General features: G+C 40.5%; 1 protein-coding gene and 1 long non-coding RNA gene across 3 annotated transcripts in view; one reads left to right on the top strand and one right to left on the bottom strand.

The window, feature by feature from the left end:
- Positions 1-21,948, top strand: part of LOC309655220 — a 31,895-nt gene extending 9,947 nt beyond the window's left edge. Inside the window, exon 2 of the long non-coding RNA XR_014260662.1 lies at positions 1,571-21,948. This is a non-coding gene — a long non-coding RNA (uncharacterized lncRNA). The remainder of the gene's footprint in view (positions 1-1,570) is intronic.
- Positions 1-24,037, bottom strand: part of TRIM69 (tripartite motif containing 69) — a 60,819-nt gene that overhangs the window by 28,133 nt on the left and 8,649 nt on the right. The window lies entirely within an intron of this gene.

Below are 24,037 nucleotides of genomic sequence, written 5' to 3'. Positions count from 1 at the left end.
CCGGGGAACTTGTCCCCGGATCACGGGACCCTGGCAGTGGCGGGCTGCACAGGCTCCCGGGAGGGGCGATGTGGAGAGTGACTTGTGCTCACACACAGGCTTTTTGGAGGCGGCAGCAGCAGCCCCAGCGTCTCACGCCCGTCTCTGGGGTCCGTGCTGATCGCCGCGGCTCACGCCTTTCTCTGGAGTTCGTTTAGGCGGCACTCTGAATCCCCTCTCCTTGCGCGCCGCGAAACAAAGAGGCAAGAAAAAGTCTCTTGCCTCTTCGGCAGCTGCAGACTTTTTCCCGGACTCCCTACCAGCCAGCTGTGGTGCGCTAACCCCTTCAGGCTGTGTTCACGCCGCCAGCCCCAGTCCTCTCCCTGCGATCCAACCGAAACCGAAACCCGAGCCTCAGCTCCCAGCCCCGCCCGCCGAGCAGACAAGCCTCTCGGGCTGGTGAGTGCTGCTCCGCGCCGAGCCTCTGTGCGGGAGTCTCTCCGTTTTTTTCCTCTGCGCCCCTGTTGCTGTGGGGTCTGCGGTGATCGCCGCGGCTCGCGCCCTTCTCTGGAGTTCGTTTAGGCGGCGCTCTGAATCCCCTCTCCTTGCGCGCCGCGAAACAAAGAGGCAAGAAAAAGTCCCTTGCCTCTTCGGCAGCTGCAGACTTTTTCCCGGTCTCCCTCCCAGCCAGCTGTTGTGCGCTAATCCCTTCAGGCTGTGTTCACGCCGCCAGCCTCAGTCCTCTCCCTGCGATCCGACCGAAGCCGAGCCTCAGCTCCCAGCCCCGCCCGCCCCGGCGGGGGAGCAGACAAGCCTCTCGGGCTGGAGAGTGCTGCTCGGCGCCGAGCCTCTGTGCGGGAATCTCTCCGTTTTTCCCTCTGCGCCCCTGTTGCTGTGGGATCCGCGTTGGTAGCTGCGGCTCGCGCCCGTCTCTGAAGTTCGTTTAGGCAGCGCTCTGAATCCCCTCTCCTCGCGCACCCGGAAACAAAGAGGGAAGAAAAAGTCTCTTGCCTCTTCGGCAGCTGCAGACTTTTTCCCGGACTCCCTCTTGGCTAGCTGTGGTGCACTAACGCCTTCAGTCTGTGTTCACGCCGCCAACCCCAGTCCTCTCCCTGCGATCCGACCGAAGCCCGAGCCTCAGCTCCCAGCCCCGCCCGCCCCGGCGGGTGAGCAGACAAGCCTCTCGGGCTGGAGAGTGCTGCTCGGCGCCGAGCCTCCGTGCGGGAGTCTCTCCGCTTTGCCCTCCGCACCCCTGTGGCTGCGCTCTCCTCCGTGGCTCCGAAGCTTCCCCCCTCTGCCACCCGCAGTCTCCGCCCGCGAAGGGGCTTCCTAGTGCGTGGAAATCTTTCCTCCTTCACGGCTCCCTCCCACTAGTGCAGGTGCCGTCCCTATTCTTTTGTCTCTGTTATTTCTTTTTTCTTTTGCCCTACCCAGGTACGGGGGGAGTTTCTTGCCTTTTTGGAGGTCGGACGTTTTCTGCCAGCGTTCAGTGGGTGTTCTGTAGGAGCAGTTCCACGTGTAGATGTATTTCTACTGTATCTGTGGGAAGGAAGGTGATCTCCGCGTCTTACTCTTCCGCCATCTTCCCGAGGACCCCATTTAAGTCTTTTGTTCATTTTTTTCTAATGAGTTGTTTGTCCTCTTATTGATTCAGAGTAGTTGTCTATATATCCCAGATACTAGTTCTATTTTGGTTGTGTTGTAAATATCTTCTCCCACCTCTCAGTATATGGCTTGTCTTTTCACCCCTATTATAGTGTCTTCCCATGAACAGAAGTTCTTAATTTTAGTGTAATTCGGTTTATAAATCTCTTCTATTTTATACTTTGCCTATATTAGAGGTGAGTCCCTACAGAGAATATCTGTGTTTACTTCTGCTTGGAGATCCAGATTACTACCAACCTCCACTATTTTATGTTAATATTATTGGTTTCAAGTCTCTAGATCATAAAGGGATTGTAAATTTTAAGCCTAACCCTGTATGAGGGCAAGCTTGTGGTTAAAAATTCTCTAGGGACACTCTTGTTTATCACTCAGACCCCAGATCAAGATAGTTAAGTTTCGTTTTTTTTTTTTTCTCTTTGCTACCCCTTCACTGAGGATGTAGCTCTTCAAATGTTTTACCTTTATTCAAGGTTCTCAGGTCCAACTACATACTTGGTGTGGGTCTAAAGATTGTTAAATCTGGGTTTTCCTGAGATACACAGAAGATCTCAGTGCAGATACAGCTCTCAGTAACTCCAGCCCATCTCACTGCTTTCCAATCTGTATTCTTTGGAATTTCTTTTTACTTTCTTTTACACTCAAGTATGCATTACAAAGGATGTTTGTTACAGCTTAACTGGCATTTCTAGATGTTCTATAGTGGTAGGTTTTCCAGGATAAATGGTTCACAGTTTTGCCAGAAATGGAACTTAAAATGTATATCTTCAAGTAATTTTTAAAGAAAGTCTGAATAGGGAGTATATTCCATTGGAATAATTTCACTTCCAGTAGTAGTAACCCTATTTTGTCCTAGCATTTGAATGATAGCTTGTGTAGGTTTAGAACTTTCAGTTCCAAACCTTTCCCTCTCAGTACTTTATAGACATTTTCCTTTATTTGCATTTAGTGTTACAGATGAGAAATCCAGTGCCAGTTTGATTCTCACTTCCTTTAGGAATGAGTTTATTTCCCTCTAGAAACTTGTAGGATTTTCTCTTTATTTGGAAATTCACAAATTTTTAGCAGGATGGCTCTAAGTTTATTTCTCTTTTCAGTATTTCTCAGTATTAAGTGATCTTTTTAGCCTAAACAATCAAAACATTATTTAGCTCAGATAATTTTTATTTAACTTTATTGGTTATTTCTTCCTTTTTATCTTCTGTTTTCTTCCTTTAGACTTCATATTAGATGGACATTAAATCTACTACATCTAACATCTTTGTCTCGTAATTTTTCTTTAAAGCTTCTCCCTCTCTCTCCCTCCCCCACCCCTTTACATTCTAGGAGCATTCTTAAATTTGATATTCTAATCCCCTAATTCAGTTTTGGCTGCATTCATTCTGATATTCAGTCCTTTCTCAGAGCTATTTTTGGCTAGAAGGCAATCATGTTTTTAACTTCCAAGACTGCTTTCTTGTTGTTTAGTTATTCCCTTCTCAAATATTCCAGGATGAAGTTGTTCTCTTTAATCTCTATTGAGATGTAGATTAAAATTTTTTTTAGTTCTCTTTTGTTTCTGGTAGTAACTCTTGTTTCTTTGTTCTGGTTATTTGTTCTGCTGGTGTAGCTTGAGATTTCTCTTTCATGTTGTGGGTATTACTCAAAATTTCTGATGATTCTTAAATATCCATTTTATAAATGAAAGCCTAGATCTATTAATATTGCAGTTCTGTGGGCCTCTTTGGCATATAAGAAGTTAGTGCAATGGCAGATTTAAATGAATCAGATGGAATGTGCCAACAGATAAACATCCCTTCAGTGTGTGAAGGTCCCACGTCTGTTGTAAGAATTTGAAGTTACCAGGAACACTGTCCTGTTCTCTCTCCAGCTTTCACTCCTACACTGAGAGCATATTCCTGCATTGTTTAGAGAGAGGCTGTTGCCAGCTGTACCTGGCACTAACACAAAGCCGGTTTACACAGAGCCAAGAACTGGTCCATCTCTGCCAACCTCTCAATTAATACTCAGTTGAACTTTAGCCTTATTCTACTGTAAGCACAGCTGACTTTGAACTTAAAGTTATTAAAGTGTTTTCTCAGGATCTAACACTTCAGCAGTCTCTCCTCTAGAGTTGTGCTGCAGATTTTTTATCAGTTTGGTTTCTATACCACCAAATCCCATTTTCTTTATATCATGCAAACATTCCCCAGTGTTCTTGGTCCACTCCTAGCAATTCACTATGTTCTAGCACAGTTGTGGATTTATTCTTTGTTATATGTATACTTTATGAAATTTGTATGGGATTTTTGAGAAGGTGGACAGTATGTGCAGCCTGCCATCTTGAACTGGTAGTTCAAAGTAATACATTTTAAATCACAGAATTTCAAGCTTTAGTACTCTTTTATTTTTATTTTTAAAATTTTTTTGGGAATGCCACGCAGCATGTAGAATCTCAGTTCCCTGACCAGAGATTGAACCCACTCCACCTGCAGTGGCAGCGTGGAGTCTTAACCACTGGGCCGCCAGGGAAATCCCACTTTAGTAGTCTTTTAGATGCTGCATTCCTGGCTATACTCTAACTATACCACTTACATGACCACCTCTCTGTCTATGTATAAGGCTAAGGGCCACAAATCAAGGGCAAGTTGTGGGGGAAAAAACACACAGAAATAGTAAAAGGGGAAGAAGAGAGAAGGGCAGGAAAGATTCTTTTCTGGCCAATTAGGACCCAGATTCTGAGTGATTTAAATAAGCCAGTCTTTTTTACTCTCAAGCTGATCTCTGGAGCCAACAAATATGCTCTCACTCTACCTAGACTCAGGTGTCCAAGTCCAAACTCAGTGGACCAAGCAGGCACTATAATTACCTAGTACTTCCCACCCCTCATTTTGAGAAGAGAACTCAGGAAGAAAATACCTTCTTTCTCTGTAGTTCTGAACACTTTGGGGATTTCAGTTTGCAGAGCCAGCAGAGGCTTCAGATAGACTTTAAGAACATCAGTCAATAAAACAAGAGTAGCTTTGATAGGTCAGGCAAAGCATTAAACTGAAAAAGGAGCCCAGCCCTTCCTATTGATTAATAGTAACCATTGCACACTTTTCTACAGAAGAACATTGAATTGGGCCTTTAGCAGCTGCCTGATTCATTTTATTTCCTCACCTGTACTAAATATGCTTAAGCTCTAAGTTTTGTTTTGTTTTTTAAATTAATTAATTAATTTATTTATGGCTGTGTTGGGTCTTCGTTTCCGTGCAAGGGCCCTCTTCAGTTGCGGCAAGTGGGGACATTCTTCATCGCGGTGCGCAGGCCTTTCACCATCGCGGCCTCTCTTGTTGCGGAGCACAGGCTCCAGACGCGCAGGCTCAGTAATTGTGGCTCAGGGGCCCAGCCGTTCCGTGGCATGTGGGAACCTCCCAGACCAGGGCTCGAACCTGTGTCCCCTGCATTGGCAGGCAGACCCTCAACCACTGCGCCACCAGGGAAGCCCCCAAGCTCTAAGTTTTAAATTTAAGTACAAAATGCAGTAGATTAAAATTTTCAGTTCAGTACTGACATCACTAAATATGGCAGAGGAGGAAGTCAAGGGAGAACTCCACAAAAACAACTAATAAACTTGCAAAAACTGTCAGAATCAACCTTTGCAGAACTCCAGGACCTAGTAAAAAAAAAAAAATTACAACTAGGGGAAAACTAAAGGAAGAAAGAAGCTGCCACATTGTAGTAAGAATGTACTGTAGTGTTTTCATTCACTTACCATCCCTCACTCTCCAAATTGGTGGCAGCCATGAAGATGGCAGTTGCACTCTTGGTGCAGGTTGCTAGTGCCAGAGGAAATATGTACCTTATTCTCAAACAATTGTGGTAGTATTTTCCACTTTTTCTGGTGGCTCCCTCAAGGGTCAGAACAAGGGCTTGCCTTTGTTTTGTCTAACCCAGAGAGTTCCCAGGGCTGGGACAGCTCCTGGGAGGCTTTTGCTGAATGTACTTAAAGGCAAAAGGATTGGATACATCAACCTGTGGGAAGGGATAATAGGACAAGACCAAAAAGCCTTGGAAGGAAGTTAGAAAATAAGATACGTGGGGCATAAGAGCTTTTAAAAGCTCCAGTATATACTGGGGAGTCAAGAAACCCAAGTGCATGCCCAGGTCTGGATATGTGTTCAGAAAATGCCTGAGAAGACACTAAGCTTTCACCTCTGGCTGACCTTCAGGCTCCACATGAGTGAGAAGTAAAGGCTAAGGCAGAGTTGTAAGTGGCCTGGCTAAATGTTGAAGGAGTGCCCAACACAGAGCCAACTGGAAAAGACTGGAAGATTACATTTTCTTTTTCTTTTTTTCTCTTCTTGGCTCCAAGCATTTGAGCCAAATTTTGTCAAAACACTAGCTGACCACTAAGTTAATGGAACATAGGTTTCAGTGGCCACACATGACAGAGATAGCAAACTGTAAAAAAATAGTTTAGAAAAGTCACTAAGTGAAAAATAGCAACCCACAATAAGCAGAAAAAAAAAACAAAAACAGGTAGGGAGAATTTCATTTCCAGAGTTGCCACATTATAATATTCAAAATATCCAGTTTTAAACAAAAAAGCCATGCAAAAAAACAAGAAAGTATGACCCATTCACAGGGGAAGAAAAATCGATAGAAAATTTCCCTAAGGAAACCCAGGATTTGGACTTACTAGACAAAGACTTTAAATCAACTATCTTAAATATGGTTAAACAGCTAAAGGAACCATGGCCAAAGAACTACAGGAAGCCAGGAGAACAATGTCTCATCACATAGAGACTATCAATAAAAAGATAGAAATAATGAAAAGGAAGCAAATAGAAAATTTGGAAATGAAAAGTACAATAACTGAAATTAAAAATTCACTGAAGAGCAGAAAGAGAAAAGAATGACCAAAATGAACAGAGCCTAACAGACCTTTGGGACACTATCAGGCATACCAACATATGCATAATGGAAGTCCCAGAAAGAGAGGAGAGAGAGAAATGTGCAGAAACCGTATTTGAAGAAATAATGGCTGAAAAGTTCCCAAATATGATGAAAGACATGAATCTATAAACATCCAAGAAACTCAACAAACTCCAAGCAGGATAAATTCAAAGAGATCATGCCAAGACACAGTATAGTCAAACTGTCAAATGACAGAGACAAAGAGAATCATGAAAGCAGAAAAAAAAAAAGCAGCAGTTCATCATGTACAAGAGAGCGTCAATAAGATATACAGCTGATTTCTCCTTCAAAAACGTGGAAGCCAGAAGACAGTGGGATGATATATTTAAAATGCAGGAAAAATAAATGTTAACTAAGAATTCTATATTCATCAAAACTAACCTTCAAAAATGAAAGAGGAGATAAATGAAAACTGATGGAGGTAATCACTAGTAGACCCACTCTACAAGAAATGTTAAAGGGAGTCCTTCAGGCTAAAATGAAAGGACACTAGGAAGTAACTTGAAGACATTAAGAAATAAAGAACAATGGTAAAGGTAAACATAGGTAAATATAAAAGACAAAATTGTTGCAGTTTCTGGTTTTTAACTCCTTTATCATTTTTTAAATTCATAAAACAATAATTATAAGCATACATTAATGGGCATATAATGTATAAAGATGTAATTGGTGACAATGACAACATAAAGAGAAGTAACAGAGTTTTGGTGTACTATTGAAACTAAGTTGGTATTAATTCACACTTGATTAATCTGAATTGAATTTCTAGCTTGATTGTTAGAAAATTCAAATACTAATTTTAATCCCCTGGGTAACCAATAAAGAAAAACACTAGAAATATATAAAAACAATATATAGAAAAAGAAAAGGAAAGGGAATCAAAATGGGACACTAAGAACAAATTTATTTGAATGCAGTAACAGAATTTAGAAACAAAAAGATATTACATGTAGAAAATAAATAGAAAAATGGCATAAGTGAGTCTTTCCTTATCAGTAATTACTTTACATGAAAATGGATTAACCTGTGATTCAAAGGCAAAGATTGAGAGAATGGATAAAAAGAACATGATCTAACTATATGCTGTCTACAGGAGATTCACTTTTTTTTAATAGTTTTTTTTTAATTTATTTATTTATTTATTTATTTATTTTTGGCTGCTTTTGGTTCTTTGTTGCTGTGTGTGCCTTTCTCTAGTTGCGGTGAACAAGGGCTACTCTTCGTTGCGGTATGTGGGTTTCTCATTGTGGTGGCTTCTCTTGTTGTGGAGCACAGGCTCTAGGTGCGTGGGCTTCAGTAGTTGTAGCTCACAGGCTCTAGAGTGCAGGCTCAGTAGTTGTGGCGCACGGGCTTTGTTGATCTGCAGCATGTGGGATCTTCCCGGACCAGGGCTCGAACCCATGTCCCCTGCATTGGCAGAAGGATTCTTAACCACTGTGCCACCAAGGAAGCCCAGAGATTCACTTTAGATCAAAACCATAAATAGGTTAAAAGTGAAAGGATGGGAAAGATATTTCATACAAATAATTACCAAAAGAGAGATGGAGTGGCTACACCAATGTTAAACAAAAATTGACTTAAGACAAAAATTGTTATAAGAGAAAATAAGGACATTATATATTGATATAAGGGTCAGTCTATCAAGAAGAGATAACAATTATAAACATATACACACTTAACAATAGAGCACCAAATTATGTGAAGCAAAAAAAAAATATATGTGAAGCAAAAACTGACAGAATTGAAGTTAGAAATAGATAGTTCTACATTCATAGTTGTAGGTCCCAATACTAAGCTTTCAATAATGAATAGAACAACTAGACAGAGTATCTATCAGTAAGGAAATAGAGGACTTGAGCAACACTGTAAACCAACTAGACCCAACAGACATATATAGACCATTCTACCCAACAATAGCAGAACACACATTTTTACCAAGTGCACAGAGAACATTCTCCAGGATAGACCATATGTTAGGACACAAAATAAGTCTTAGAAGATTAAAGTCATACAAACTATCTTCTCTGACTACAATGAAATGATATTATAAATTAAGAGAAGGAAACCTGGAATTTAACAAACATGGAAATAAAGAACAACTCTTAAACAATGAGTCAAAGAAGAAATTACAAGTGAAATTAGAAAATACTTTGAGATGAATGAAAACAAAAACACAAAATACAAAAACTTATGGAATGTGGTGAAAGCAGTGTTAACAGAGAAATTTGTACTGATAAACATCTACATTAAAAAAAGAAGGAAGATCACAAATCACAAATCAACCTAACTTTCCTCCTTAAAGAATTTAGAAAAGCAAACTAAACACAAAGCTAGCAAAAGAGGACATAAAGATTAGAGTGGAGATAAATGAAAAAGAATAGAAAAACAATAGAGAAAAGTAATGAAACCAAAAGTTCAGTCTTTGAAAAACATCCACAAAATTGATAAACCTTTAGCAGGATTGATGACAGAGACAGAGAGAGAGAGGGAGGGATGGAGGGGGGGAGGTGGAGAGAGAGAGATGGAAGGGGGCAGAGGAGGGGAGAGGAGAGAAAGAGAGGAGAGGAGAGGACAGACTGAAATTACCTAAATCAGAAATGAAAGTAGCGGGACTTCCATGGTGGTGCAGTGGTTAAGAATCCACCTGCCAATGCAGGGGACACGGGTTCAAGCCCTGGTCTGGGAAGATCCCACATGCCACGGAGCAACTAAGCCTGTGCACCACAACTACTGACCCTGTGCTCTAGAGCCCGTGAGCCACAACTACTGAAGCCTGCGCACCTAGAGCCTGTGCTCCGCAACAAGAGAAGCCACCACAATGAGAAGCCCGCACACTGCAATGGAGAGTAGCCCCCGCTCGCCACAACTAGAGAAAGCCCACGCACAGCAACGAAGACCAACACAGCCAAAAATAAAATAAATTAAATAAAATAAAAAAGAAATGAAAGTAGGGACATTACCACAGACTGTACAGAAATAGAAAAGAATTATAAGAGAATACTATGAAAAGCTGTATGCCAATAAATTGGATAACCTAGATGAAATAGAAAAACACAGAAATTACCAAAACTGACCCAAGGAAAAATTGAAAATCTGAACAGACCTATAACAAGAGATTGAATCAATCATTTAAAACCTCCCAACAAAGAAAAGCCCAGGACCAGATAACTTCACTGGTGAATTCTACCAAACATTTAAAGAAGAATTAACATCACTCCTTTCCAAACTTTTCCAGAAAATAGAATAGAAGGGAACATTTCCTAACTCTTTCTATGAGGGTAGCATTATCCTGATATTAACACCAGATAAAGACATCACAAGAAAAGAAACTAATTTTAGTTTTCTTTTCACAAGATAGTGAAAAGGCAATTCACAGAATAGTGGGAGTGGGGGGCAATATTTGCAAATATATATACCTAAGGGTCTAGAATCCAGAATATATAAAGAACTCTTACAAATCAACAACAAAAAGATGCTCAATTTACAGGTTAGCAAAGGACTTGAACAGACATTTCTCAAAGAAGATAGACAGATGGCCAACAAGCACATGAAAAGATGCTCAACATCATTAGGGAAATGCAAATAAGAACTACAGTGATGGGGGCTTCCCTGGTGGCGCAGCGGTTGAGAATCTGCCTGCCAATGCAGGGGACACGGGTTCGAGCCCTGGTCTGGGAAGATCCCACATGCCACGGAGCAACTGGGCCCGTGAGCCACAATTATTGAGCCTGCGCGTCTGGACCCTGTGCCCCGCAACAAGAGAGGCCGCGATAGTGAGAGGCCTGCGCACCGCGATGAAGAGTGGCCCCCGCTTGCCGCAACTGGAGAAAGCCCTCGCACAGAAACGAAGACCCAACACAGCAAAAATAAATAAATAAATAAAATTAAGAAGTGTTGTAAGAAAGGTTTAATTTAAAAAAAAAAAAAAAGAACTACAGTGATATCCCACTTCATACCCACTAAGATTGTTATATTTTTTCATGGAAAATAACAAATATTGGTGGGGATGTGGAGAAATTGGAACCCTCGTATATTGCTGTTGAAAGTGTAAGATGGTGCAGCTGCTGTGGAAAACAGCTTGTCAGTTCCTCAGAAAGTTAACCAGAGAATTACCATATAATCCAACAATTCTACTCGTAGGTATATACCCAAAAGAGTTGAAAACAGATATTCAAACAAAAACTTGTATGCAAATATTAATAGCAGCACTAGTCACAGTAGCCACAGATGGAAACAACCCAAATTCCATCAGTTAATGAATGGATAAACAAAATGTGGCATATCAATAAAATGAAAGGTTATTCAGCCATAGAAAGGAATCAAGCACTGATATCTGCTACAACAACATTATGCTAAGTGAAAGAAGCCAGACATAAAAAAATCACATATTATATGATTCCATTTATATGAAATATCCAGAATAGGTAAATCCATAGAGACAGAAAGCATATTAGTTGTTGCCAGAAGCTGGGGGACGGAGAAATGGGAAGTGACTTTTTAATGGTATGGGGTTTCTTTGGGAGGGCGATGAAAATATTTTGGAACTAGATAGAGGTGGTGGTTGCGCAATATTGTGTATGAGCTAAATGTCACTGAATTGTATACTTTAAAATGGTTAAAAAATGATAAAATGGTTAATTTTATGTTATGTAAGTTTTACCTCAATTTTAAAAGATTGAAACTATATCTGACTCCAGAGCAAGAATTTTTATGTTGACAGTATCCTGCATTGAAGAATGCTGTATTATAGCTACTATTATCAAAAAGTAGCCACCAGAAGTGGCTTTGAGCTCAATACCTAAGAGTCTGATGAAGTAAACATTCAATAATTCCAGCTCTGTTCTAATGACCATACTTGCTGGGGCATAGAAGTGGGTAAGATAGAGGCTCTGCCCATGAACTGCTCATATCTGGGTTTCCACTAGCACTTGTGGGTCAAGACAAAGTACAACTAGAAGTCCCTGGCCCATTCTTCTTCCCCTCCTGACCCCCTCACCCTGTCCCATACATCATAAGCATGTGTGTGGAAAACCTAGCCCACAGAACCAAGCTCCATACATGTACACACACCCCTACACACAGCTGCCCTTTAGGCACACAGTTGCCTATGGGAGCTATGGAAGTCCTAACAGTGGACTCAGAATCTTTTGGACAGAGAATTTTAGAGTCCTGGATACCTGGCATGTAATTTAAAGTAGGAAAGAGCATAGGCTCTGTGGGCTCATGGACTCCTTATCTTGTAAAGAGGAACATAGCTGGAGGAGGGTGAGAGTGGGATCCTTAAAGCATAAGCCAAAGGAAAAGCCCTTCATTGCCCAGGTCTAGGGGTGGTACTTCCCTACCCACTCCACTCACCCTTTTCTGTCCATCTGAGCACCAGCCATGGATAGAGCCTGTCTCTGCTCTGGAATCAACAAGGAGAGGCTGGCCTGAAAGAAAGTCTGGTGTTTCATCTCACAGGCTACACCTTTACCAGAACTGAATTTCTGGAGCCTCAGGGACCCTGTGGGGTTTGCGTGACTTAGCTGTGTGGAAGACCTTGCTGTCACCATTGACTTCCCAGATTCCAGGATTTTGGACTCTACTTCCTGCAGAGTTTTCTGCCAGAATTCCTGAAGTGACCTTGCCCACCTTAGACTTTCCAATGCCAGGATCCACTGCTCCCAGCATATTCCATTACCAGCTCTCTGTGTTCTTACCTTTTCCTAAATGCTAAAGATGAAAAGCTATGATCCAGGAGTATAAAAATGGGGACTGAGATGAAACCTCCTCAAAGTAGGAGGATTATTTGTATCAATATAATGGAGATAAGTATGTTTTAGGAGAGAATAATAGATGGGTCCCTGATGCATGACTAGGGGTTGTGGTCAAGGGAAATATATAGGATACTAAGATGGGACTTAAAAGATCAAATATTGGGCAGACAAAAGTGAGGAAGATTATTATGGGGGGAAAAGAAATGTTCAATGTACATACACTATTTTTCAGTTTGCACACTGTGGCCTCTGAAGGATGAAAAACTTAAATATAGACAGAAGATTTATTCTGAGGCAGAATCCCTGAGGATTGGTCCATGGGTTAGTCTCATGCTCTTGAAAGGAAAACTAGAACTCAGAACTTGCTTTGACACTCAAGTCAGTGGTAGAATCGAGGGAATCCAAAGAATTCTAACCCTAAGACCAGAGCTGTCTCCATCTTCTGTACATCCCCTTGAGAATCTGAGTATCCAGAACTCTTTATTCTTCATTTCTAACCCTCCATTCCCAGTCATAACTTTGTGTTTGCCTCTATTTGTGAGCTTAGTTTCACTCATAGTCAGATCTGTTCTAGCCAAGGGAACATGGCTAAAAATCCTTTGCCTCACCATCCATCAAATTCCATACTCATTGATGACTCTTTCTTTTGCTCTCTTTCCATACCTATATCTTCACCTCTTTCTATCCAAATTCTTTAGCTTGAGTCCCTAGACCTTTGCTCCCTAGTTTCCCATACTGCCTGTGTTCCTTACCCCTGATACCTGGTCTTCCCAAACCTGGGTCTTGCCTGCCTGGACCAAATATAGCCATTTTCTCTTGGAATATTACCTCTCGTGTATTCTCTGCAGTCTTTCTGAAACTCATATCAGACAAATGTAAGAATTTCTTACTCTAGCCCACATTCCTCTTAATTTCCTTCTCATATTCTCTAACTCCATAGTTCTCTGTGCTTTGCTCTGGACATTTCTCCCCACTCTTGTTTTATGGACGCTACTTATATTTTTGTTTCTTTAAACATTGAATGAGGTGAGTTCTTCCTGAATCAGCTGTTTGCAAGAGACTTGCAAGAGGGTGGAGGCAGTACCATATTTAAGGCCATTTTCTTTATGAAATAGTATTTGCATGAGTTCTTATAGCCTTTGCTTTTTCCCATGATTAGCATTTCAGGGTTGCTTACAATGCAGAGTCTATGTCCTTCACTATTCCTCACCAACAGACTGCTTTCTACAAATATAGCTGTTTGTCCCTTTTCAACTTCACCTTCCCTGTATCTCAAGTCTTTGTGTCAAATGGGTGTAAAAAAAAGCCCCTACTTCACTCTGCTTGCCTCTTCTTATTGTTCAGTACAAGGACTTGTGGGTCTTGGGTCACTTTCTTTGGAGAGCTATGTCACTCTCACTTTGTATAAAATCTGCATCCTTAGGCATCCATTATCACATTCCTGTTTGACTTTCACTATATTGGGCAGTTCTTACTCATAGGTTGTAGTCCAGGCTTACAGGTGTTTCTAGTTACATCACAAAAAAAGTTTGTCCATTTTTCACTCTCCTTGTAGTTTTGAGTTAAAGAGGGTTGAATTTCTGAGAAGAGGAAAAAAAAATCACTGTTTTTATTCTGCCATTTGAAAACCGAAGCTTCAACTGTTTTTCACAATTTATCCAACCATTTTATGTATTCAGAGAAGGGTTGGGGGGAGGGAAAGGGGAAGATATTTCAGTATGTCCTCTTAACTGGATTGAGTAAATGGACTTACAGCAATAATCAATATGGATGCCTCTCTTCAAAGATTACAAGTTGAATTTCCTTCCAGCCACAGGAATGGGGACTCAAAGTCAATATAAACAGTGTTATAGAAAAGGCTATGCCCTATTCTTCGCACAACTGAGATTCACCCGCAATACCTACTCGATATATTAATCACAGTTGCTGTCGTTCCCATAGTCCATGCTAAAGGTTAAGCCTGAACATAGCTTGTGGCCTCCAATCCTTCTCCTGGGCCACAGGTGATGAAAATACAGGTGGGCTTCTGACTGATTCCATGGGCTGTTCAACAATTCAATGAAAAAAGATGATCTGGGCAAACCAGAACCTCTTGCAAATTTAGCTCTGGGAACAAAAGAGAGAATCAGGAAATTGACAGTCGAAGCAAAAGCTTAAAGATTTCTATGAGGTAGAGTTTGGGACAGAAAGGCCATGACATGGAGAATCATAAGGAAACAGAATCTAAGAGATGAATTTTAAACAGGAGGCAAAAAAATGCAGAGATGTAGGGTGGAAAGAGTCAATTAGTTGGTAGAGACAAGAATTACACATAGAAACAAATGTGGAGAGTGGCTCTGTTATGTTAATCACAGCACTGTCCTTTGACTTTTCCTGGATTCCTGTACCTAACACAACACCTTGCCATAGTAGGGCCTCAACAAATGCGTTAGAGGGATGGATGTTTATCCTCAGGATAAGTGAGGCTACCTCTTTGCTTAAGGTAACCTGTCTGAATCTCTGCTCTTGTTACAGACCCTCTACCCCAGCACTCTATAGAAACTGTTTTCTTAAAGCTTGCCGTGGAGTTTGCTAAACACTCATTTAATGACTTATTCTTCATTCTCCTCGATTTATTGAGTCTCTCCTTTGGCTCTTGTAGTGCAGCACTGTCCTAGTTCTCTTGCCTCTGACCACTCCCCTGCCTCAGCTGGTTTCTCTTCCTTTTCTTCTCTTCCTGAGTAAATAATCACCAAGGACTGTCTTCAGCTCTCTTCTAGTTCTATACTCTCTTCTTACCAAGTGAGCTATTCATACCCGTAACTTCATGTATAGCTGCTATAGAGGTGACTCCCAAATCTGAATCTCTGGGAGCCCACATCTCTGAGCCCACAACTGGGTCCTTGAAACTCAACACGACTTAAACAGAACGTGTCTTTCTTTCTAAATCAGTTCCTTCTCTTGACTTCCCTATTTCTATTGCACTACCAGTATCTCAGTTTTGAAATCTGAATTATCTTTGGCTGCTTTCTTCTTCATTCTCCATCGTCTAATCAGTTGCAGAGTCTAGTTAATAATGCTCATAGAAATAATAATTGCTAACCCTCCTCTGCCTCAAAAATCTTCTGTTGCTCTCCATAGCCTACCAAAATAAGTTTTGTGTTTTTTTAAAGGGCCCCAGAATTCAGAATTCTCTACAACATGTTGCAAACTCATATTTCTAGTCTTATTTCCTATGGTTCTGTTGTACAGTGAGAATTTTAAATTTACCATCCCTTTACATATTAATGATTCATTTATTTCCATTAACCAAAGATAACAAATGATTTTCTAAAAGATTATTCCTTTTTTTTTTTGTACTAGGCTGAATGGGAAATTCTGTGGAAGTAAAGAGGAAAAAATGTGTTTATTCTCCACCCTCTCTCAATATGTGCTCAGAAAATTATGCCCATCAGGGAATATGACAGGACAAAAAACATTGCATTTTAAGCCACTCAGACTATCTTGAAAACTTTAAAATTAGATACATTCTGTATAAGATAAAACTTGTAGAAGAACCTGGCCAATTGAAGGTGATTTAAGAGAAAGTCTTGCCTACTAGAGCTGGTTTTTAAGCCTTGTGAATGCAGTATCTTTTGGAAGTGGATGCCATTTAGGAATTTTATTTCATGTGTTTTATAAACACAAACAATAAATGCTGGAGAAGGTGTCGAGAAAAGGGAACCCTCCTACACTGTTGGTGGGAATATAAATTGGTATAACCACTATGGAGAACAGAATAGAGGTTCCTTAAAAAACTAAAAATAGAACTACCATATGATCCAGCAACCCCACTCCTGGGTATATATCTGGAGAAAACCATAATCCAAAAAGATACATACACCCCAATGTTCATTGCAGCACTATTTACAATAGCCAAGACATGGAAGCAACCTAAATGCCCATCAACAGAGAACTGGATAAAGAAGATGTGGTACATATATACAATGGAATATTACTCAGCCTTAAAAAAGAATGAAATAATGCCATTTGCAGCAACATGGATGGACCTAGAGATTATCATACTAAGTGAAGTAAATCAGACAGACAAATATCATATGATATCACTCATATGTGGAATCTAATTTTTAAAAAATGATACAAATGAACTTATTTACAAAACAGAAACAGTCTTACAGATAGTGAAAACAAAGTTTTGGTTCTCAAAGGGGAAATGTGGGGGGAGGGATAAATCAGGAGCTTGGGATGAACATACACACACTACTATGTATAAGATTGATAAGCAACAAGGACATGCTGTATAGCACAGGGAACTCTACTCAATATTCTGTGATAATGTATAACAGAAAGAATCCAGAAAAGAATGAACATATGTTTATGTATAACTGAATCACTTTGCTGTACACCTGAAACTAACACAACATTGTAAATCAACTATACACCAATAAAATTAAAAATTTTTTTAAAAAGTAGATAAGTGGTTGCTAGGCCTGGGGCAAGGGGAAAATGAGGAGTGATTGTTAACGGTATGGAATTTCTTTTGGAGTGATGAAATGTTCTGAAGTTAGATAGTGGTGATGGTTGTACAACTGTGAATATGCTAAAAGCCACTGGTAGAAGGGTGAATTTCATGATATGAAATATACATATTTAATGTTATTAATTTTTTAAAATTTATTTATTTATATTTTTTTAATTTTTGGCTGCATCGGGTCGTAGTTGTGGCACTCCGGATCTTTGTTGCGGCATGCAGAATCTTTCATTGTGGCGCACGGGCTCCAGAGCCTGTGGGTTCTGTAGTTTATGGCACGCAGGCTCTCTAGTTGAGGCATGCAGGCTCAGTAGTTGTAGCGCGCAGGCTTAGTCGCCCCATGGCATGTAGGATCTTAGTTCCCTGACCAGGGATTGAACCCGTGCCCCCTGCATTGGAAGGCGGATTCTTTACTACTGGACCACTGGGGAAGTCCCTATTAATTGTTGATGTAATTGGATTGTGAATTCATCTTGCCAGTTGAGGTTTTGCCAGTTACCCTGCTTTTCATGAATATAGCCTCTGCTATAAAACAAGGGATTCTTTTAATCATATTAGCTAATATTTGCTGAGCTTTCACTGTGCAAAATGCTTTGTATACATTAATCCTCATATAACCTTATAAGACAGATATTATTCCATTTTTAAGGAAATTGAAGCTTAGAGAGGTTAAATAACTTGCCAAGGTCACATAGTAATTAAGTGGTGGAGCTTGGGTTTGAACAATTTATCTGACCCAGAGCCCATTATCCTAATCACTGAGTCACCAGAAAGCCAATCAATGTTTTGTGCAATTAAATTTATTAAATGGATCAAATTTGTGAGGCAAAATACCTAGAAAAACTTCCCACTGCTCTAGAGGGAGGAATGGAATTGGAAACCAAAGAAGATTCTGCAATTTCTCTACCTGGAAATCTTAGGAGCCCCTTACAGAAAGTCTAACCTTAAGGCAGAGGGAGAGAAATCCAAGTCAGGGATTGATATTCATCCTTCTAAGCCTGTCTAAGAAAGCCCATCCTCCTCCTTCCATTCACCAAGCATAGTCTCCTAGAACAGAGAAAAAGCAAGGAGTAATGTAGTCCTTGGAAACTTGCAGAAGAAATGATTTTTCCCCAAGATTTTTTTTTTCCTGAGAAGTTTTGGATTGTGATTTTTGAAATCATGGTTAATAAAATATTTAAGGGAATTTGTTGCTTGGTAAGGGCCTTTGTTGCATATTTAAGAGCATTTTTTGCTCAGTTTTTATTATTTCAAAGTAATTTTTAAAAATTCTGATGGGCAGGGCTTCCCTGGTGGCACAGTGGTTAAGAATCTGCCTGCCAATGCAGGGGACACGGGTTTGAGCCCTGGTCTGGGAAGATCCCACATACCGCCGAGCAACTAAGCCCATGCGCCACAACTACTGAGCCTGCTCTCTAGAGCCCGTGAGCCACAACTACTGAGCCCCTGTGCTACAGCCACTGAAGCCCGCACGCCTAGAGCCCATGCTCCACAACAAGAGAATCCACGGCAATGAGAAGCCCACACACTGCAACTAAGAGTACCCCCGCTCGCCGCAACTAGAGGAAGCCCGTCTGCAGCAACAAAGACACAACGCAGCCAAAAATAAATAAATTAATTAATTAATTTAAAAAAATATCTGATGGGAAGGTTTTCTGAAGAATTAACCTTAAACATGGAGAAATACGATTCATCTATAGAGGACAAACCACATGGCACAGTTACCGTAAGAGCAGGACACATGCTTCACACATCCTGCCATTTTCACGTAAGAAGGAAAGATAATGAACTTTTTGACTTATCAGAACTCAAAATTGAAAGAGATCTTAAGTCATTTAATTCAGTCCTTTCCAGCCTCTGCCTGAAATTTTGAAATAAGGGGAAGTTCATGATTACACAAATGATTTTTTTTTTTTTACTATTAGAGAAAAGTGTCTATTTTTACTGACCTTGCCTTAAAGGAACAAGAATGTAGTAGGAATAGGCAATAGTGGTTTTTTTTTTCCTCTAGAAATTATAAACAAAATACTTATACCTTTTTTTGTTTCAACAGCTAAGGACAGAGAAGGATAAGAGCAAATCTAAAGGTCCTGTGATAGAGGAAATTAGAACCTGATCTTAATGATTAATATACATATAATTAAATTAAACTTTGTAAGAATGGTAACTGGTGGAAATGATAACTCAGAACTTAAGGGCTCAGTGTCACAATCTCTTGTTGATGAATTTTAGTGAGGTTTTTTACCTTTCTTGTAGTAAATAAACATTTTCTTTTATCTGTACGACCATCAAGAAAACACTAAATTCAGAATATAACTGCATTTACTTTTAGCTCCGAAGAGATCTTGAAGGAATTCAATTTAAAATGTTCAATCAACTCCACTTTAAGTATAAAATACCGAGTGTGATAGTATAATGAGCAAATCAAGTTATACATAATAAATTTTTTCAATCCAAAATAATAAAGTGATTATATTAATAAGGAAAGTACATTTTTGTATAGTATTTATTTTAATTTTTCTCAAAAGTGTTTGGTGGGTTTCATCACTTTCCTACCAAACTCTCTTCTCTAAATTCTCAATTATTCCAAGGCCTAGAGAGAGTATAGAAGCTATAAGCTGCCACAAGTTAACTATCTCCCTGAATTTTCTTTCATGCTGTAAAATCCATACCCTCTTCTGTGATCCAGTTTTCCACATTATGCTCCGGAAATCAGCTAAGTTAGAAAAAGGTAACTCACCTCCATGAAGCTCTATCATCAGGCCACCAGGGGACAGAGGCAGGCACTTGGACCCGAGCTCAACAGGCCTAGGATGGTTTCAGACCAGAAGTCTGTGACCTGTTAGTTTGCTAAGAATGGGCCCAGAGCATGACGGAAGGAGGGAAAGTCCAGGAGCTGGGAGGCGGGGAAGGCCAGAGTGAGGTCTGGCAGATTCCGTGACAGTTTGTCAGTTGCTTTGATCATCATTAGCTTAAAAGAAAGAGAAACCCTGACTGGAATGGCCTACCTGCCCACCATTTTTTGTGAGGGAGGGGAAAGCAACTCATTTAGATCCAAGGTGGCAGTCTAATCTTAAGGGTCACATATCCCCATTTCTGTCCTAGGGCACTCTACGAAAGAGGAAATAATCATTATCATCTGCCTATAAGTCTAACACATGAGAAGTAACCACCTTATCCCTGCTCATGATTTCATCACAGCATTGAGACACCAGCTAATTGACTTTAATAGTTATTCCACCTCTCAGAGCTCACATTCCATTGAAACAGCTTGGACTCTGAGAAAGTAACAAATGCCTGGAAAACTCTAGACCATAAGGAAGCAAGATGAGAAAAGCTTCATTTCAAACAGCTTTCTTTAGCAGTTTTAGCTCACAGCAGTACATACCTAGACAGTGCTCCTGAGTGACTTATACAGAGCCATCATGGAACCAGTTTTTCTTACAATAATTCCTCTAACTCAATATATTTTCTTGAATGTCTAGCCCCTGCCTAGCTGTCCAGCCTTAATGCCTACAGCTCTTCCACCAGTGTGTGGGATTGCCCAAATATGCTATGCTTCTGTGGCTTTGTACATGTTGTTCCTTATTCTGGGGATCTTCCCTCCCTAACCCCAATCATTATCTCTTCAGTAAACTCTTCACAACCAGTCCCCCAAGATATAACCCCCTCAACCATCCCTTGTGGAAAATATTTTGCTGGCTGTCTACCACAGTTTCTCAACCTCAGCCCTATTGACATTTTGGGCTGCCTAAGTCTTTGTTGCTGGGGCACTGACCTGTGAACTTTAAGAGGTTTAGCAGCATTTCTGGCCTCTGATCGCAAGATACCAGTATCACCACCACCACCACCACCCACAAGTTGTGAGAACCAAAACTGTCTCCAGACATTGCCAAACGTCTGTTGGGTATATGGGAGTGGGACCCACCCCCAGCTGGGAATCATTGCTTTACACATTTCTATAGCACCCTAAACCTTTGTACATGCTTGTACATAATTATTTTAATTGTTTGATTGCATGTCTGCCCCTTCCCTAAGTTGTGAACAACTGCTGGGTTGTGCTGTGTCTTGCTTACCTTGACAGTACATGGCATTCATTGGATCAAATTCTTTGTCAAATAAATGGCTATGAAATGCTGATGATCACCTAGAAACGATGTCCCCAAGTAAAAAAAGAATTTTTTTTGTTTCATCTTGAATGTTTTGTTGTTGGCTAAAATGTTTAACAATGTTTAGTAAAGATGATTGTATGAAAACCTGAAGTCTGCACATTCTTGAGTCTTTGGCCCTGGGGCAAGAACAGTGGGCTAGAAGAGAGAAGTCTTGTGCTTCCCTGGTGGTGCAGTGGTTAAGAATCCGGCTGCCAATGCAGGGGACACGAGTTCGAGCCCTGGTCCAGGAAGATCCCACATGCCGCGGAGCAACTGAGCCTGCGCTCTAGAGCCTGTGCTCTGCAACAAGAGAAGCCAAGACAATGAGAAGCCTGCACACCGCAACGAAAGACTAGCCCCCGCTTGCCTCAACTAGAGAAAGCCCATGAGCAGCAACAAAGACCCAATACAGCCAAAAATAAAAACAAATTAATAAATAAATTTATTAAAAAAGAAGAGAGAAGCCTTGTCTCCCACCAGAACAATGAGTAACTTTGGTTAAGATGTTTAACTCCTCTGGGCATCAGTTCTTCCACCATAAAATATGAGTTCCTAAGACTCCCCTTCCACCTCCAAAGTTTGTGATTCCACAACCTATGTAGCAAGAGGTCCCAAATCTCACAAAAAGGCACTTCAAGCTTCTGTTTTACTATTTAAAAACCAAGTTTTGTGCAGCGGAACAGTGATGTTTAAGAAACTACATACCAGGTTTTACCATATAATTGGTACCAGGAGATGGGAAACAAAAACAAAGTCATAAACCAAAGTTACTTTTCTTTTGCAAGCCTCAATTTTATCATATATAAAATAGAGATAATAGGGAATTCCCTGGCGGTCCAGTGGTTAGGACTCCATGCTTCCACTGAAGGGGGTATGGCTTCAATCCCTGGTCGGGGAACTAAGATCCCACAAGCCGTGGGGTGTGGCCAAAAAATAAAAAAATTAAAATTATAGAGATAATAATACTTACCTCATAGGATTGTGGTGAGGATTAAATGAGATGATGTATGTAAAGTGCTTAACAGTACCTGGCACATAGTGAGCACACAATAAATGGTCATAGCTACTATTATTGTTATTGTACTAACATTGGTATAGAAAATAGTTTGCCAAACTGATGCCCCCTCAAATTAACTTTGTCTTGAAATATAACAAGAAGTGTAAGTAGGTATTAATCTTCAAGGACTCCATGGAGCTGAATGTAAATTAAAAGTTCAATTTTCCATCTTCTAGACTCCAAGGAAGCTACTGAGAAGTCAGAGTTATTTCCTCTTTTATGCCTCGGCAGCACCTGGCAGATATTTCTGTCATAGCTTTTATTTCACTGCGTTATTTCTTTTATTGTATTATAACTATTTTCACATCTCTTCCCCACTAGCTGTGAGCTTCTTGGAGACTGTCTTATATATCTTTTTAACTATATAGGTCTACCACACTATCAAAATTTAATAAATACTAGGCAAATGAGCAGATGAATGAAAGAATTAATGAATGGTCCATGCCCAGCAATGCACTGCACCTTCTCTTTTCTGGTTGGAGAATACAGCAGCTGCTACTTCTGTGACTTGGCCTTGTTCAGAGGAAAGGAAGAGAGAAATTTGTTCTCTAAAGGCTCTCATCTCAGCAGGGAAGCCAAGTGCTGTGGGTAACTGCTACCTCTGTCTTGTCACACCACACTGGCAGCCCCTCTGCCCTCCCTTTAGAGGGTCAGTGATGCTGGCAGAGTCCTACCTGGGGCCACATGCCTTCTCCATGCCACTCCACAGGAGAAAGGACTATGCCCTGTAGGATCTTTTTGCCTGCTGAAAGCTAAGGGGGCAGGGAAGGGCCCATGTCCAATGCTGCCCTGATTAATGTTCCTCACACAGGAGGGTTATCATGTTAGAGCTGTCTGTAAATAGTCCCTGGATAGTGAAACAAAAAACATCTTCTCAAAGTCAGAAATCCATCTGCATAATAACATGAAACTGAACTATGAAATTGGAGATGGAAAAAGAAAACTACATGTTTTACTTTCAAAATACTATGTACTAACAAATGTCTAAAGCTCTTATAAATAAGGAAACCAGTAGGAGAGAACCGTTGGGAGTGCCTGTGCATTTGTGCAAGTGCCGCTGCTGTTCCCTGCTCTTGTTGCAGGGAAACTACTGTTTTAGAGACAAGACACTGAGCCAATGATATCATTGAAACCTACTTAATTAACACTCCCTGGGATAGTCATCTCAGTATGCAGATTTTAATATCAAATCAGTGGGATCTAATTGATATAGCTAAGGAAAGGATCTAAAAGTTTATCCATCTTAACAATTTTAGGTTCTCAGAGAGTAACTTGTTCCTTCTGGCAGGTGTGCTTAACATTTGCTGCAGGGATGAATTCAGCGTGGATCAGACAATAGAAAGACCAATCCTTGCTGAAAGACGCTTCTGACTTCTCCACTCTGTCTCTCTTAACCCTTTTCTTGAACAGCTTGATTTTAATCAGTGATTGATGAAATCCTCACATATTATAGCTCAAGAAGTTTGGCTTTAGTTCCCTGCTGTAACTTCAGGGAACATCAGGAAACAGCAAATTTAAATTGCCAGATTATCTCACTGTGAGGCTAACTTGTTCTAAAGCTAGATTGGTCATCAAGTGGATAAATTTGATTGTCCAACCTCTTCTAATACATTTCCACTCTGGTCAAATGAGCTTCCACTTTTCCAAAAAGGTACCTGAAAGCTAAATCCAAACCACCACAGCTGTTCTCTTGATTCCTATCATTGCCACCTCAGACCAACAACCATCTCCCAAGAGCTGCCATAGCTCAAAAGACTTGCACAGCCCTGCTGGCTGTGCTAAAATGAAACTGTTAATATCAAGGGCAAGAGAGTACCAGTGCATTACCACATTCCTCAGACCAAGGTTACTTTCATCCTTTTTCTTACACATTTCAGAAAATTCACTTCTATTTTGAGAGGAAAATCAACACCAGGATCTTTCCTTCCTGATCCTACCTCCATATTTTCCCCCCAATTTTCAAACAGTATCTTCAACCCTC

Source organism: Balaenoptera physalus, assembly GCF_965194825.1.
Source record: "Balaenoptera physalus genome assembly, chromosome: 2".
Lineage (NCBI taxonomy): Eukaryota > Metazoa > Chordata > Mammalia > Artiodactyla > Balaenopteridae > Balaenoptera > Balaenoptera physalus.
The sequence above is the reverse complement of the archived record's forward strand: the minus strand, read 5'-3'. Positions and strand labels throughout refer to the sequence as shown.